General features: G+C 38.8%; 1 protein-coding gene across 2 annotated transcripts in view; it reads left to right on the top strand.

Moving 5' to 3' along the window:
• The window catches only part of KIAA1217 (KIAA1217 ortholog), an 829,478-nt gene that overhangs the window by 334,658 nt on the left and 477,432 nt on the right, over nucleotides 1-17,388 (top strand). The gene's annotated exons all lie outside the window — the stretch shown is intronic.

The raw sequence follows: 17,388 nt of genomic DNA, 5'->3' as shown, positions 1-17,388 counted from the left end.
AACCACTGGACCACCAGGGAAGTGCCCCCAGCACAGTTCTAAGTACATTATAATATATTCTCTCATGTAATCCTTGCAACAATTCTCTGACATCCCTAGTTTGCAGATGAGAAAACTGAGAAAAGTGTTTCAGTTATTTCCCCAAGATTGTAAGACAGAGAAAGGTAGAACCAGATTTCTACCTCCATTGATTTTGACTCATGAACCTACACACTTCACCACTATGCCAAGACACCTTTCAAGACAGAAAAACAATTCTTCCATCAAAGAAGTTATTAAAAATTAATCAAAACCTTGAGATTGGATGGACTGGTCCCTGAAAATAACTGGCTAGTGACATTCTATATTTCAGAATATGCTCTTCTGTTTTCAGCCTTTTGATTTGTTGCCCAGGGCTGCTGTTTCTCAGACAAAACAAAGAAATGAAAAGGGAAGAGAACAGATTTCTAAGTTAATAAATGTATCACAATTCTGTAAGTTTTTTTCTAATATTGAGTCTCAAAAGGATGCATTGAATATAGGACCTTGCAATCCCAACATGTACACTCTTGCCTGCAGACTTGAGTATGTATGGGCATGCACACACAGAAACACAAATATTCTGCATACAATTCAAGAAAGGTTCTTCCATCACATATGACCTGGTGGTCCAAGTACAAGCCTCAAGTCTAATTCTTTTTCTAACACAGGCTCCTTCTGTGGCCTTGAGCAAGGCAATTATCTTCCCTGAGTTTCTCAACCATTAAAGAATAATAATATGTGGTTATGGGGAGAAGTCATGGTGAAGATTAATGACTTAGCTAATGTGTGTACAGAGCTTTCAAAAGCACATGGAGCCTGAATATTCTAAGTCAAGCACAACGGGATCTCTGTTTACCATGAGTTGCTGTGCAAGGTAGAAACATGTTTTTTCACAGATATCACACATGTACCCACACCAGGAAAAGTCCATAATCCACCCCTGATTGCATACCCTATGCTGTTCGGTGTGCACACGGGGTAGCCTCACATGCATCTATTTGCCAGCAGCACGTGTGGGCTGAGACCGTCTCTGGATACATGGAGTTCAATATTGTCCACCTCTGTGAATCAGAAAGATTAGGGAGTTCCCTGGTGGTCCAGTGGCTAAGACTCTGTGCTCCCCTCCCAAAAGAGGCCCAGGTTCCATCCCTGGTAGGGAACTGGATCCCACATGCCTCAACTAAGAGCTCACACATAGCAACTAAGACCTGGCACAGCCAAATAAATAAGTATTAAAAAAAAAAAAAAAGACTGAAAAAGGTCAGTTTTCATTCCAATCCTAAAGAATGGCAATGCCATAGAATGTTCAAACTACCACGCACAATTATGCTCATTTCACATGCTAGCAAAGTAATGCTCAAAATCCTTCAAGCTAGGCTTCAACAGTACATGAACCAAGAACTTCCACATGCACAGGCTGGATTTAGAAAAGGCAGGGGAAATAGAGACAAGTTGCCAACATCCACTGGATCATAGAAAAAGCAAGAGAATTCCAGAAAAAAAATCTATTTCTGCTTCATTAACTATGCTAAAGCTCTTAACTGTGTGGATCACAACAAACTGTGGAAAATTCTTCAAGAGATGGGAATATCAGACCGCCTTACCTGCCTCCTGAGAAGTCTGTTTGCAGATCAAGAAGCAACCATTAGAACCAGGCATGAAACAACAGACTGGTTCCAAATTGGGAAAGGAGTATGTCAAGGCTGTATATTGTCACCCAGCTTATTTAACTTATATGCAAAGTACATCCTGCAAAATGGTGGGCTGGATGACTCACAAGCTAGAATCAAGATTGCTGGGAGAAATATCAACAACCTCAGATACACGAATGATACCACTGTTATGGCAGAAAGCTAACCGGAACTAAAAAAGCCTCTTGATGAAAGTGAAAGAGGAGACTGAAAAGGCTGACTTGAAACTAAATATTCAAAAAACTAAGATCATGGCATCTGGTCCCATCACTTCATGGCAAATAGATAGGGAAGCAATGGAAACAGTGACAGACTTTATTTTCTTGGGCTCCAAAAATCACTGTGGATGGTGACTGCAGCCATGAAATTAAAAGATACTTGCTCCTTGGAAGAAAAGCTATGACCAACCTAGACAGTGTATCAAAAAGCAGAGATATTACTTTGCCAACAAAGGTCTGTCTAGTCAAAGCTATGGTTTTTCCAGTAGTCATGTATGGATGTGAGAGTTGGATCATAAAGAAGGCTGAGTGCTGAAGAATTGATTGTTTTGAACTGCAGTGCTGGAGAAGACTCCTGAGAGTCCCTTGGACAGCAAGGAAATTAAAACCAGTCAATCCTAAAGGAAATCAACCCTAAATATTCATTTGAAGGACTGATGCTGAAGCTGAAGCTCCAATACTTTGGCCAACTGATTCGAAGAATTGACTCATTGGAAAAGACCCTGATGCTGGGAAAGAATGAAGGCAAGAGGAGAAGGAGACGACAACAGATGAGATGGTTGGATGGTATCAGCGACTTGATGGACATGAGTTTGAGCAAACTCTGGGAGATGGTGAAGGACAGGGAAGCCTGGCGTGCTGCAGTCCATGGGGTCGAAAAGAGTCATACGTGACTGAGTGACTGAACAACAGCAACAGCAAAAGATTAATATCTGGAGCACAAGTGTGTTTTCTCTATAGGGTTCAGATTCATTCTGGATTCTGTTTACAACTGCAGTGCCATTAGGCCCTTGTACATTAGACTTTTGCACAGGGAAGTAGCCGAGAGGTAATCACATCTATAAGTAGGCAGTGACACTAAAAGATGTCATCTGTGGAGTGCTTTTACTTGTAAGAAGCTGGTAATATCAGTAAGTAGTTATCACCCACTGATAGGGCCTGTACTTTGTCTAGAGGGATAGGCTACCCACACCAGTATTCTTGTGCTCCCCTTGTGGCTCAGCTGGTAAAGAATCTGCCTGCAGTGCAGGAGACCTGGCTTTGATCCCTGGGTTGGGAAGTTCCTCTGGAGAAGGGAATGGCTACCCACTCCAGTATTCTGGCCTGGAGAATTCCATGGACTGTATAGTCCATGGGGTCGCAAAGAGTTGGACACAACTGAGCAACGTTCACGTCCAGAAGCAGCAGTGGTTTTGTACTGATTATATAGGTTCCTTTGTCTGATTGCCTTTGTGACCAATGCCACTCAGTTTTTTGGAGAGCTGAGGTCAAGGACACAGTATTTCTTTAAGAGGGCAGAAGTAACATGCTCACACAGTTATAGAAATCATACTTTTGACTCTCTATTGGTACCAAATAGTCCAGAATCATGCACTACACAGCTATATAGGTCTGTAAGTCTCTCTTGAACCTGTTACTGAAGCTCCCTACCTAGGACAGTTGTTTTACAAATAAAGTCTAAACACTTCTTAATGTTGTTTACCAGTGTTTAATGGCAATTTTTCTCCAACAGGCATAGTATGAACTATGACTGTGTAAATATTGAAAATGAACTATTACTTTGAGTTCTCCTTACTTTCCTTGACTAATCTTATCTGCATTTGTCTTCTTCCACCTAGTAACAGATGAAAAGTAACAAACAGAACATATGTTCTGATATTTCATTTGCTTATTTGATGCTGTTAACATGTAATATGTCAGAAAAAGAGTATGAAACCACCTCTTAAAATTAATTTGGGGTTTCCTTTGAGTTAATCTGCATATTATTAGTTACTTTGGCATATTTCATTTATCCCAGAAAGGTCAGTAACTCTCAAATCTGATAAAAAAAAATTCAGTGCACCTATACCGAAGTAGCATAGGCCATTGAAGAAAAAAGAGAGGTAATAGTCTCAGAATTTTAGAGTGTGATAAAAACTTTAAAATCATTTATCTCTCTTTTGATACATATAGAAAAAACCTAGAGTTACTTCTTTTGATCAAGACTGAAGGTGTACTCTATAAGTCAATGTCTTTTTTTAAATAAGTTTATTTTTAATTGATTGATTGATTTGGCTGCCCTGGGTCTTAGTTGCAGCATTTAGGATCTTCAATCTTCTTTGCAGCACGTGGGATCTTTACTTGCATCATATGAATTCTTAGTTGCAGTATGTGGGATCTAGTTCTCTGACCAGGGATTGAACCTAGGCCCCCTGCGTTGGGAGTGTGCAGTCTTAGCCACTGGACCATCAGGGAAGACCCATATCTTCTTATCAGTGTTTTTCTTTTCCCTTTCCTTTAGCCTACGAGGAAAAGGCAAAAACTACTAGTGCAAAAGTGAGAGTGTTTGTCGCTGAATCATATCTGACTCTTTGCAACCCTATGAACTGTAGCCTGCAAGGCTCCTTTGGTCCATTGGATTCTCCAGGCAAGAATACTGGAGTGGGTAGCCATTCCCTTCTCCAGGAGATCTTCCCCACAGAGGGATCAAACCTGCACCTCCTGCATTGCAGGCAGATTCTTTACCACCTGCGCCACCATGAAACACCCCCACCCAACTCTACCTCCCCCCAAAAAACTACTAATTTCCCTTCAAATATTTGCTTCCTTGACATGGACTTCTTTTGACCTCTGATATATAACATCTCTTGTACTATGCAACCTATACTCCTAGTTGTCTGTTGTTAACTTGCTTCTTCCAACTTCAAGATGACTAGACAATGGTTATGCTAATCCTTTTTGGATATTATTAATATATATGTAATTAAGTTATAATTAGGGTTCCTTTAATGCTGGAAAGTTGCAAGCACTCTTATTATGTTTATGTTTAGTTGCTTGTCTCTAATGCACCTGATAAACAAAGGTATTTCTTTGCTTGATAAAGTTCAGTTCAGTTCAGTTCAGTCACTCAGTCGTGTCCGACTCTTTGCGACCCCATGAATCGCAGCACGCCAGGCCTCCCTGTCCATCACCAACTCCTGGAGTTCACTCAGACTCACGTCTATCAAGTCAGTGATGCCATCCAGCCATCTCATCCTCTGTCGTCCCTTTCTCCTCCTGCCCCCAATTCCTCCCAGCATCAGAGTCTTTTCCAATGAGTCAACTCTTCGCATGAGGTGGCCAAAGTACTGGAGTTTCAGCTTTAGCCTCATTCCTTCTAAAGAAATCCCAGGACTGATCTCCTTCAGAATGGACTGGTTGGATCTCCTTGCAGTCCAAGGGACTCTCAAGAGTCTTCTCCAACACCACAGTTCAAGAGCATCAATTCTTCGGCACTCAGCTTTCTTCACAGTCCAACTCTCACATCCATACATGACCACTGGAAAAACCATAGCCTTGACTAGACGGACCTTTGGGAATTTGAAAATCTTCACAGAAGAAAGGCCTTCTTAATGCTGCTGCTGTACTTGGTTAACTATTATGGTTTCTTGAGTTAATGATTTCCAGGGCCTTAAATCAAAGTAATGTCTCTGCTTTTGAATATGCTATCTAGGTTAGAAAATCACAAATGATTTTGTTTCTCCTTTAATTAGAGTTGAAACCTAAAGTGGCAAACTCTATTTTTGCAAATCTTTCTCTAAAATCTGTGTTATTCAGTACCTTCCAAAATGTAGATCTGTGTCCCAGTGAAGTTTTTCTTCTATAAAAGCTTAGGCAATTGTATACAATCACAAATGAGAAATTTTGCCAAGCTCAGTAGAATATTTTACTACCTGAGCTACTTTTTCACTTTCATTCCCTGTACTTTGGGTTTTCCTTTGTTGTTTATATTGCTTCTAACTTTAAGTTGTCAGATCTAATGAGCCAGCTTATCTTCAAAATCCTTCTATTTCACTGGGCTTGTTTAAGCAATCAGAACTGGCCATTTAAAAAAAAAATCAGAATTAAAAAAATCAAAAAAATCAGATGAAAGAGTGTGTGGTTACCTTGTTATTGGGGGATATAGTTATAAAAATTCTCCCAAGCTAATAAATCATCTCTGTATATCATTATATGCTGTATATGTTCTTAAGAATAATTTTATTAATAGTGGACACTTATGAGAAAACGGCCATGAGTCTCTACTTGTCTGTCTGCTTATAAGGCATTTATCTCCTCTAGAATCACATAATACCACATATCTTAGCTCATGGCCACATATGGGTAGGATAAGTGTCTGGGAATTTGAAAATCTTCACAGAAGAAAGGCCTTCTTAATGATGCTGCTATACCTGGTTAACTATTACGGTTTCTTGAGTTAATGATTTCCAGGGCCTTAAATCAAATACAAAACTCTACCTGTGTGGTTTTCTCACCCTCTTTTGCAACAGAAAAAACATCTCATATGAGTTCAGATTCATTTTATTTTCCATATTTCCAAACTGTAAATTTATATTACCAAAATAAATTAGAGAAAACCACAAGCAAGCAAACAATGCTTTCTTAAACAAGAAATTTCAGTTGAATGTATCCATCAAGAAAAGAATTTTTATTATATTTTTTACTTCTTGATAATTCATCTTTACAAACACATAAGTTAGGCTTTAAAGGAAATTCTTTTTTTTTTTTTAATTCTTGAGTGTGCTGGATCTTGTCTCTATGCAAGCTTTTCTCTAGTTGTGGCAAACAGGGCCTGCTCCCTAGTTGTGGTGTGCAAGCTTTCATAGTGGTCGCCTTTCTTGTTGCAGAGCAAGGGCTCTAGAGTGTGTGGGCTTCAGTAGTTGCATCACGTGGATTCAGCGCTTGCTGCTCCCCGGCTCTAGAGCACAGGCTTAATAGTTATGGCACTGGGCATAGTTGCTCTGCAGAATGTGGAATCTTCCTGGATCAGGGATTGAACCTGTGTCTCCAGCATTGGCAAGTGATTCTTTACCACTGAGTCAGCAGGGAAGCCCCAAAAGAAATTCATTTTTTAAACAATTATTTACTCAGACCACAGAATATACATTATGAATGTATAATCTTATGCTGGTATGTTAGTGGCTTAGACAGTAAAGAATCTGCCCACAGTTCAAGAGACCCAGGTTCGATCCCTGAGTTGGGAAGATCCCCTGGAAAAGGGAATGGCAACCCACTCCAGTATTCTTGGCTGGAGAATTTCAGGGACAGAGGAGCCTGGCAGGCTACAGTCCATGGGGTAGCAAATAGTTGGACATGACTGAGTGACTAACACTTTGACTTTCAGTTACGTTATTTTATATTATGTATTTTCATTACTTTGGAATTAATAAATTTAAAATGCTCTGTTTGAATATATGTTACAGCCATTAGATAGATTTTTTTTTGAGCCAGTGTTTTAATATTTGATCTTGGTGATGAGGTTGTTTTCTGATAATATAATTGCTATAATGCCTTTACTCATTTAAAAAAGAAAAACCTCATTGACCATCTACTCTATGTCTGACATTGTACTAAACACTAGAATATTTTTTTAAAAAATCCTAAAACATGGTCCTTGACTTTGAGAAAGATCATACAATGACTGAGATAGGTTATCTGATCTAAATAGAATTCTCTGAATAAAGAATTTATGTACAAAATTGAAATGGGTGCATGGAGAAAGCAGAGCAGGCTATTTCACCCAGGTAATAGGAGGGAAGAAAGTGTTACAAAAGACCATGTTGCATTTAGAAAATGGCAAAGTAGACCAGAAAATGGCAAAGCACTCATCTCACACGCTAGCAAAGTAATGTTCAGAATTCTCCAAGCCAGGCTTCAACAGTACGTGAACGATGAACTTCCAGATGTTCAAGCTGGTTTTAGAAAAGGCAGAGGAACCAGAGATCAAATTGCCAACATCCGTTGGATCATCGAAAAAGCAACAGAGTTCCAGAAACACATCTACTTCTGCTTTATTAACTATGCCAAAGCCTTTGACTGTGTGGATCAAAACAAACTGTGGAAAAATATTCAAGAGGTGGGAATACCAGACCACCTTACCTGCCTCCTGAGAAATCTATTTGCAGGTCAAGAAGCAACATTTAGAACTGGACATGGAACAACAGACTGGTTCCAAATTGGGAAAGGAGTACGTCAAGGCTGTATATTGTCACCCTGCTTATTTAACTTATATGCAGAGTACATCATGCTAAATGCCAGGCTGAATGAAGCAAAGTTGGAATCAAGATTGCTGGGAGAAGTATCAACAAGCTCAGATATACAGATGATACCACCCTTGTTGCAGAAATCAAAGAAGAACTAAAGAGCCTCTTGAAAGTGAAAGAGGAGAATTTAAAGCTGGCTTAAAGCTCAACATTTAGAAAATGAAGATCATGGCATCTGGTCCCATCACTTCATGGCAAATAGATGGGGAAACAATGGTAACAGTAACAGACTTTATTTTCTTGGGCTCCAAAATCATTGTGGATGGTGACTGCAGCCATGAAATTAAAAGACACTTGCTCCTTGGAAGAAAAGCTATGACCAACCTAGACAGCATATTAAAAAGCAGAGACATTACTTTGCCAACAAAGGTCTGTCTAGTCAAAGCTATGGTTTTTCTAGTAGTCATGTATGGATGTGAGAGTTGGACTATAAAGAAGGCTGAGCACTAAAGAACTGATGCTTTTGAACTGTGGTGTTGGAGAAGAGTCTTGAGAGTCCCTTGGACTGCAAGGAGATCCAACCAGGCCATCCTAAGGAAATCAGTCCTGAACATTCATTGGAAGGACTGATGCTGAAGCTGAAACTCCAATACTTTGGTTACCTGATATAAAGAACTGACACATTGGAAAAGACCCTGATACTGGGAAAGATAGAAAGCAGGAGGAGAAGGGGATAACAGAGTATGAGATGGTTGGATGGCATCACAACTCAATGAACATGAGTTTGAGTAAGCTCTAGGAATTGGTGATGGACAGGGAGGCCTGGTGTGCTGCAGTCCATGGGGTTGCAAAGAGTCAGACATGACTGAGTGACAGAACTAAGAAAGTAGACCAGTGTTGATGGAGTAAAAGAGAACTGGGGGAAAAGATTTGGAGGGAGGGAGGGGGCTGTTGGAATGATTTCAAAAGAGAAATGGATGTTCATTTTTCCAATCCTTCCATGAACAATTACTGGGCCCCTACTATTTTTCAGGTGTTCGTCTAGATTTTAACCAAGTTGAAGGTCATGATAGATGAAGGCTGTGGTTCCACAGGGCTTGCTTTATAACATGGGTTCTGTTACAAACAGAACACAAGGCAAAGTCAAAGAGAGTAATGGGGAGCAAAGCAAGGAACTGAGAAAGTCAAAAGTTCTGTTCGTGATACGAATGTGGGCCAGCTAGTCAATATTCAAGAGGCAGTGCCAGAAAGGAAATTAGAAACATGGATCTAGAAATCAGAAAAGGGCAGGAACTGCTGATACAGATAAGTATCAATATATAAAATCATAAATATATATATATATATATATATCAATATATAAAAACTATTTAAAGCATGGGACTGGATGAAATCATCTATGTAAGATATAGGAGAGACGGTGTAGCCCATGTCTGAGAAGAGAAGGTAGCCCAGGACTCCAGAGCATCCCAGCATTCGAGGGTCAGTGCAGGGGCAGAGATAGGACCAAAGTCTTAAGGCTTGTGTTCATCAACTCGAGAACATTCTTTTAAAACTCCAAGTCAGAATATTCTAAACAGTCTTTCCCAACAGAAACAAATGTGTTCATGCCCCCAAATAGGATTTTCTTTGAAATTTTTTATATTTCAAATTATGCAAGCCTTGAACTCTAGCCCATGCTGTAGTGCTTACTTAATGTAACATCATATTTAACTGAATTACCATCAGAATCAAAATGGTTTTGATTGTTTGCAGCTTTGGGTATCCACAAAGTCTATCACATGGGAGAGGGTACCCCTACTCCACTTTAGGAACAAAGACTCAGTGATCAGAAAACATTAAGAGACTTTCAACATCATTTCATTCTTATTTGCAAATTAATATTTGTTGTCAAAGAATTATTTTATGGGATTTATGGGATTTATCCTAATATAACCCTGAAAGTGGGATTTTCTATCTTTCAATTATGAACTTCTTTCTCAGAAGGTGAGGGTTCATTTATTATCTCAATTTCTAGCACAATATAATGTGAATTTTTTATAGTGAAATGTCTATTTTCATTGTTCGAGATTTGTGAAGAAACATCTTGAATATATGAAGATAATACACTGGTAAAGTCTCAAATCTATTCTATTTTTGCCCTTCAAAGTTATTTCACAAAGATTTTTAAATAACTGTACCTAAACGAATCAACAAAAAATAATAATGAAAATAGTATATAAGAAATGTTCAGAGAATGCCCTCCCAGGAGAACAAAGCTAAAAACACTGGATTTTTAAAAATACTATGTATATCTTTTGAAATGCCTGGGTAATCTGACAGGAATACAGAGAAATTTCTCAGAGGCAAAAAAAAAAAAAAAAAAGGCAAAAACCAAGAAATCTTCAATGCATATGATTATCTGAAAGCCAAAGCCATCATTTGCTTTAATAATCTCTGTCCATCCCTTGTGACCCAAGGGAATTTAATAGACACTTTCAATGGCGAAATAAATCCTGAATGCCAAAGGAGATCAGCCCTGGGATTTCTTTGGAAGGAATGATGCTAAAGCTGAAACTCCAGTACTTTGGCCACCTCACGCGAAGAGTTGACTCATTGGAAAAGACTCTGATGCTGCGAGGGATTGGGGGCAGGAGGAGAAGGGGATGACAGAGGATGAGATGGCTGGATGGCATCACCGACTCGATAGACATGAGTTTGAGTGAATTCCGGGAGTTGGTGATGGACAGGGAGGCCTGGCGTGCTGCGATTCATGGGGTCGCAAAGAGTCGGACACGACTGAGCAACTGAACTGAACTGAACTGCAGAAGAGTTGTAGTCATATTAGAGCCCTCTACAAAATCAGGTTGACACCATCAGTGGATGAGCAAGGAAAATAGCAGAGAGGATCCTTGGATAAAGCTCTCAACTCAGCCTCAGCCTCTGTGTGAAGCAGAATAAAAGAAAGGAATGTCCTGAGTATGCCTGACCTTGTGTCTTCACTCACATAGTTTTGGGGGCTAAAGTTATATTATTCTAGAGTAGGGAAAGTCCCAAATACTCTTCCCCCTGCCAGAAAAGCCAAAAGTTTTGTGTAATGGTATAAGACTGGTTGTATCTCCAGTTGCCTATTGTCAGAAGACAAAAGTTATCTCGGAAAAAATTTACTTTATATCCAGATCTCTAAGAGTTCCCACAGGTAAAAGTCCAAAAATTTGAGGTCACAATAAAAACTCACAAAATATGTAAAGAAACAAGTGACCATAAATAAGGTTCAGAAAGGGGAAAGAATTGCAGAATTTTTTAATCTACTTAAATTTGCCAATATTAGAATTATCAGATATAGATGAAATAAGTATATTATATACAGTTGAAGAATATATTCTAACAATATTGACCTGTAATATGTAACAGAAGATTTTCTAGGAATGAAAAATACAATAACTAAAGAAAAACTCAGTGGATTTGTTAAATGGCTCACTAGCATGGGAGACTTTTAAAATCCCTAATAATATAGCGTTAAGAGACAAAATGATGAAAATATGAAATAAGGGTTAAAAATACAAACAATAAAGTGAGGAGGTCCAACATAAGTCTAATTGGATGTCCAGAAGGAGACCATATGGAATCTGAGAAGCTTTACTCAAAAAGATAATGGCTGAGAATATTCCAGAATTGATCAAAAGACTTTAATATCTGAACTCAAGAAACCCAACAATTCCTAAAAAAGATCAAGTGACAAAAAACACCACACCTAGATATATAATATATGACAATTATTTAATTTTTATGATTAGACAGCAGTTGATAGATATAGCAGTTCATTAATTTTAATAAAATGTATATTCTGTAGACGTGAATACCTTAACATGTAAATTAGTTACTAGATCTTATTAAAATTGGGCCCAATACATTTGAGAGATGTGTGTTTTGTATCTACATCTTGCTTCTTGACCCAAGCAGGACTCAATAGTTTAAACTCTCAAAGCTTGTAAGAGCTACAGCCTGTTTTCCCATGGGGGCACGGGAGGGACATCAGTGCTTATTTGTTCAATTTTGCTGCAAGTATTTTCCACGCAGTTCTGTTTGCATATTGTCAGATGATAGAAAGATTGGAAAGGGGGGAAACTATTTAGAGAACAATATGCAAATGAGCTTTAGAAAATGGAATTCTAGAATGAATATAAATTGTTTTCTACACAGGGCATGTGTATGCATCACTGAGAGCATGTCTATGGAATTCAACAAGTAGTCATGGTGCTTGCATGACACTGTAGCCTTGTTATTATTTATAAGGGTATTGCTACAATCATCATGTCTTGAATATTTGAGAAAGTAGATACTATATCTACTAAATAAATCCCTTTATGCGTCAGCACACCTACTGAGTCTGATTAAAGGGAACATTGTGTCATCGCTGAGGGAATTAGAACTTCCCTTAATGGATGATCCCCAATTACTAAAGATATTGTTTCTTTTCCAGTTATCCATCTAAGCAGCTGGCAATTATAAAAACTGTGCAGATAATTGTGTAATCCTCTCCTCTGTGAGTAAATCAGGGGTGTACAAAATATTCCAAGTTTTGTTTGTAAACCCTTCATTGGAGAAAAGAGGGCTTGATAAGTACTTTTGTTCTCACTGGTTCATATATACATTTAAAACTTTAACCAGGACTTCTGTAGTGGTTAAGACTTTCTGCTTCCACTGTAGGAGGCATGGGTTCAACACCTGGTTAGAGAACTAATATCCCATCTGCCACGTAGCACAACCAAAAAAAAAAATCAGTATTTTAAAAATAGAGAAATAAAGGGAGGATGTTTAACAAGCACAAGAAAATAATCTTTTAAAAAACAAACAAAAACCTTACCCAGCTGAACTTCATACACTTAACATTGGCCATCCTAAGGCTAGCTTTCCTCTTTCCACTTGCACTCAGATATTTCTCCAGATCTGAGCCTTAATTCTGACCCCATGAAAAGTATGAAAAGGCAAAATGACAGGGTACTGAAAGAGGAACTCCCCAGGTCGGTAGGTGCCCAATATGCTACTGGAGATCAGTGGAGAAATAACTCCAGAAAGAATGAAGGGATGGAGCCAAAGCAAAAACAATACCCAGCTGTGGGTGTAACTGGTGATAGAAGCAAGGTCCGATGCTATAAAGAGCAATATGGCATAGGAACCTGGAATGTTAGGTCCATGAATCAAGACAAATTGGAAGTAGTCCAACAGGAGATGGCAAGAGTGAACGTCGACATTCTAGGAATCAGTGAACTAAAATGGACTGGAATGGGTGAATTTAACTCAGATGACCATTGTATCTACTACTGTGGGCAGGAATCCCTTACAAGAAATGGAGTAGCCATCATGGTCAACAAAAGAGTCTAAAATGCAGTACTTGGATGCAATCTCAAAAATGACAGAATAATCTCTGTTCGTTTCCAAGGCAAACCATACAATATCACAGTAATCCAAGTCTATGCCCCAACCAGTAACACTGAAGAAGCTGAAGTTGAATGGTTCTATGAAAACCTACAAGTCTTTTTAGAACTAACACCCAAAAAAGATGTCCTTTTCATTATAGGGGACTGGAATGCAAAAGTAGGACGTCAAGAAACACGTGGGGTAACAGGCAAATTTGGCCTTGGAATGCAGAATGAAGCAGGGCAAAGGCTAATAGAGTTTTGCCAAGAGAACGCACTGGTCATAGCAAACACCCTCTTCCAACAACACAAGAGAAGACTCTACACATGGACATCACCAGATGGTCAACACCGAAATCAGATTGATTATATTCTTTGCAGCCAAAGATGGAGAAGGTCTATACAGTCAACAAAAACAAGACTGGGAGCTGACTGTGGCTCAGATCATAAACTCCTTATTGCCAAATTCAGACTTAAATTGAAGAAAGTAGGGAAGACCACTAGACCATTCAGGTATGACCTAAATCAAATCCCTTATGATTATACAGTGGAAGTGAGAAATAGATTTAAGGGCCTAGATCTGATAGATAGAGTGCCTGATGAACTATGGATGGAGGTTCGTGACATTGTACAGGAGACAGGGATCAAGACCATCCCCATGGAAAAGAAATGCAAAAGAGCAAAACGGCTGTCTGGGGAGGCCTTGCAAATAGCTGTGAAAAGAAGAGAAGCGAAAAGCAAAGGAGAAAAGGAAAGATACAAGCATCTGAATGTAGAGTTCCAAAGAATAGCAAGGAGAGATAAGAAAGCCTTCCTCAGCGATCAATGCAAAGAAATAGAGGAAAACAACAGAATGGGAAAGACTAGAGATCTCTTCAAGAAAATTAGAGATACCAAGGGAACATTTCATGCAAAGATGGGCTCAATAAAGGACAGAAATGGTGTGGACCTAACAGAAGCAGAAGATATTAAGAAGAGGTGGCAAGAATACACAGAAGAACTGTACAAAAAAGATCTTCACGACCAAGTTAATCACGATGGTGTGATCACTCACCTAGAGCCAGACTTCCTGGAATGTGAAGTCAAGTGGGCCTTAGAAAGCATCACTATGAACAAAGCTAGTGGAGGTGATGGAATTGCAGTTGAGCTATTTCAAATCCTGGAAGATGATGCTGTGAAAGTGCTGCACTCAATATGCCAGCACAAAAAGCGCACACTCGCGAGAAGATTCGCGAAGAGGGTCCTGCGGAAAGATTAAATCCAGGCTGCCTTCTCCGTGCTCCAGAGTTGCGGTGGACCCCAGAATCGAAAGAGGTACTTCAATCAAAGATTCATTGTACTAGGAGGGAGGAGCCAAGATGGCGGAGGAGTAGGACGGGGAGAACACTTTCTCCCCCACAAATTCATCAAAAGAGCATTTAAACGTCGAGTAAATTCCACAAAACAACTTCTGAATGCCGGCAGAGGACATCAGGCACCCAGAAAAGCAGCCCAACTCTTCGAAAGGAGAGAGAAGAAATACAGCTCCATCCACCAGAACATCGACACAAGCTTCCCTAACCAGGAAACCTTGACAAGCCACCTGTACAAACCCACACACAGCGAGGAAACGCCACAATAAAGAGAACTCCACAAACTGCCAGAATACAGAAAGGACACCCCAAACTCAGCAACTTAAACAAGATGAAGAGACAGAGGAATACCCAGCAGATAAAGGAACAGGATAAATGCCCACCAAACCAAACCAAAGAGGAAGAGATAGGGAATCTACCTGATAAAGAATTCCGAATAATGATAGTGAAATTGATCCAAAATCTTGAAATTAAAATGGAATCACAGATAAATAGCCTGGAGGCAAGGATTGAGAAGATGCAAGAAAGGTTTAACAAGGACTTAGAAGAAATAAAAAAGAGTCAATATATAATGAATAATGCAATAAGTGAAATTAAAAACACTCTGGAGGCAACAAATAGTAGAATAACAGAGGCAGAAGATAGGATTAGTGAATTAGAAGATAGAATGGTAGAAATAAATGAATCAGAGAGGATAAAAGAAAAACGAATTAAAAGAAATGAGGACAATCTCAGAGACCTCCAGGACAATATTAAACGCTACAACATTCGAATCATAGGGATCCCAGAAGAAGAAGACAAAAAGAAAGACCATGAGAAAATACTTGAGGAGATAATAGTTGAAAACTTCCCTAAAATGGGGAAGGAAATAATCACCCAAGTCCAAGAAACCCAGAGAGTCCCAAACAGGATAAACCCAAGGCGAAACACCCCAAGACACATAGTAATCAAATTAACAAAGATCAAACACAAAGAACAAATATTAAAAGCAGCAAGGGAAAAACAACAAATAACACACAAGGGAAATCCCATAAGGATAACAGCTGATCTTTCAATAGAAACTCTTCAAGCCAGGAGGGAATGGCAAGACATACTTAAAATGATGAAAGAAAATAACCTACAGCCCAGATTATTGTACCCAGCAAGGATCTCATTCAAGTATGAAGGAGAAATCAAAAGCTTTTCAGACAAGCAAAAGCTGAGAGAATTCTGCACCACCAAACCAGCTCTCCAACAAATACTAAAGGATATTCTCTAGACAGGAAACACAAAAATGGTGTATAAAGTCGAACCCAAAACAATAAAGTAAATGGCAACGGGGTCATACTTATCAGTAATTACCTTAAACATAAATGGGTTGAATGCCCCAACCAAAAGACAAAGACTGGCTGAATGGATACAAAAACAAGACCCCTGCATATGTTGTCTACAAGAGACCCACCTCAAAACAGGGGACACATACAGACTGAAAGTGAAGGGCTGGAAAAAGATTTTCCATGCGAATAGGGACCAAAAGAAAGCAGGAGTAGCAATACTCATATCAGATAAAATAGACTTTAAAACAAAGACTGTGAAAAGAGACAAAGAAGGTCACTACATAATGATCAAAGGATCAATCCAAGAAGAAGATATAACAGTTATAAATATATATGCACCCAACACGGGAGCACCGCAGTATGTAAGACAAATGCTAACAAGTATGAAAGGAGAAATTAACAATAACACAATAATAGTGGGAGACTTTAATACCCCACTCACACCTATGGATAGATCAACTAAACAGAAAATTAACAAGGAAACACAAACTTTAAACGATACAATAGACCAGTTAGACCTAATTGATATCTATAGGACATTTCATCCCAAAACAATGAATTTCACCTTCTTCTCAAGCGCACATGGAACCTTCTCCAGGATAGATCACATCCTGGGCCATAAAGCTAGCCTTGCTAAATTCAAAAAAATTGAAATCATTCCAAGCATCTTTTCTGACCACAATGCAGTAAGATTAGATCTCAATTACAGGAGAAAAACTATTAAAAAATCCAACATATGGAGGCTGAACAACACGCTGCTGAATAACCAACAAATCACAGAAGAAATCAAAAAAGAAATCAAAATTTGCATAGAAACGAATGAAAATGAAAACACAACAACCCAAAACCTGTGGGACATGGTAAAAGCAGTCCTAAGGGGAAAGTTCATAGCAATACAGGCACACCTCAAGAAACAAGAAAAAAGTCAAATAAATAACCTAACTCTACACCTAAAGCAACTAGAAAAGGAAGAAATGAAGAACCCCAGGGTTAGTAGAAGGAAAGAAATCTTAAAAATTAGAGCAGAAATAAATGCAAAAGAAACAAAAGAGACCATAGCAAAAATCAACAAAACCAAAAGCTGGTTCTTTGAAAGGATAAATAAAATTGACAAACCATTAGCCAGACTCATCAAGAAACAAAGGGAGAAAAATCAAATCAATAAAATTAGAAATGAAAATGGAGAGATCACAACAGACAACACAGAAATACAAAGGATCATAAGAGACTACTATCAACAATTATATGCCAATAAAATGGACAACGAGGAAGAAATGGACAAATTCTTAGAAAAGTACAACTTTCCAAAACTCGATCAGGAAGAAATAGAAAATCTTAACAGACCCATCACAAGCACAGAAATTGAAACTGTAATCAAAAATCTTCCAG

The sequence above is a fragment of the Bubalus bubalis genome, chromosome 14 (assembly GCF_019923935.1).
Source record: "Bubalus bubalis isolate 160015118507 breed Murrah chromosome 14, NDDB_SH_1, whole genome shotgun sequence".
Taxonomy (NCBI): Eukaryota; Metazoa; Chordata; class Mammalia; order Artiodactyla; family Bovidae; genus Bubalus; species Bubalus bubalis.
Note: the sequence above shows the minus strand (reverse complement) of the source record. Positions and strands in the feature narration are given on the sequence as shown.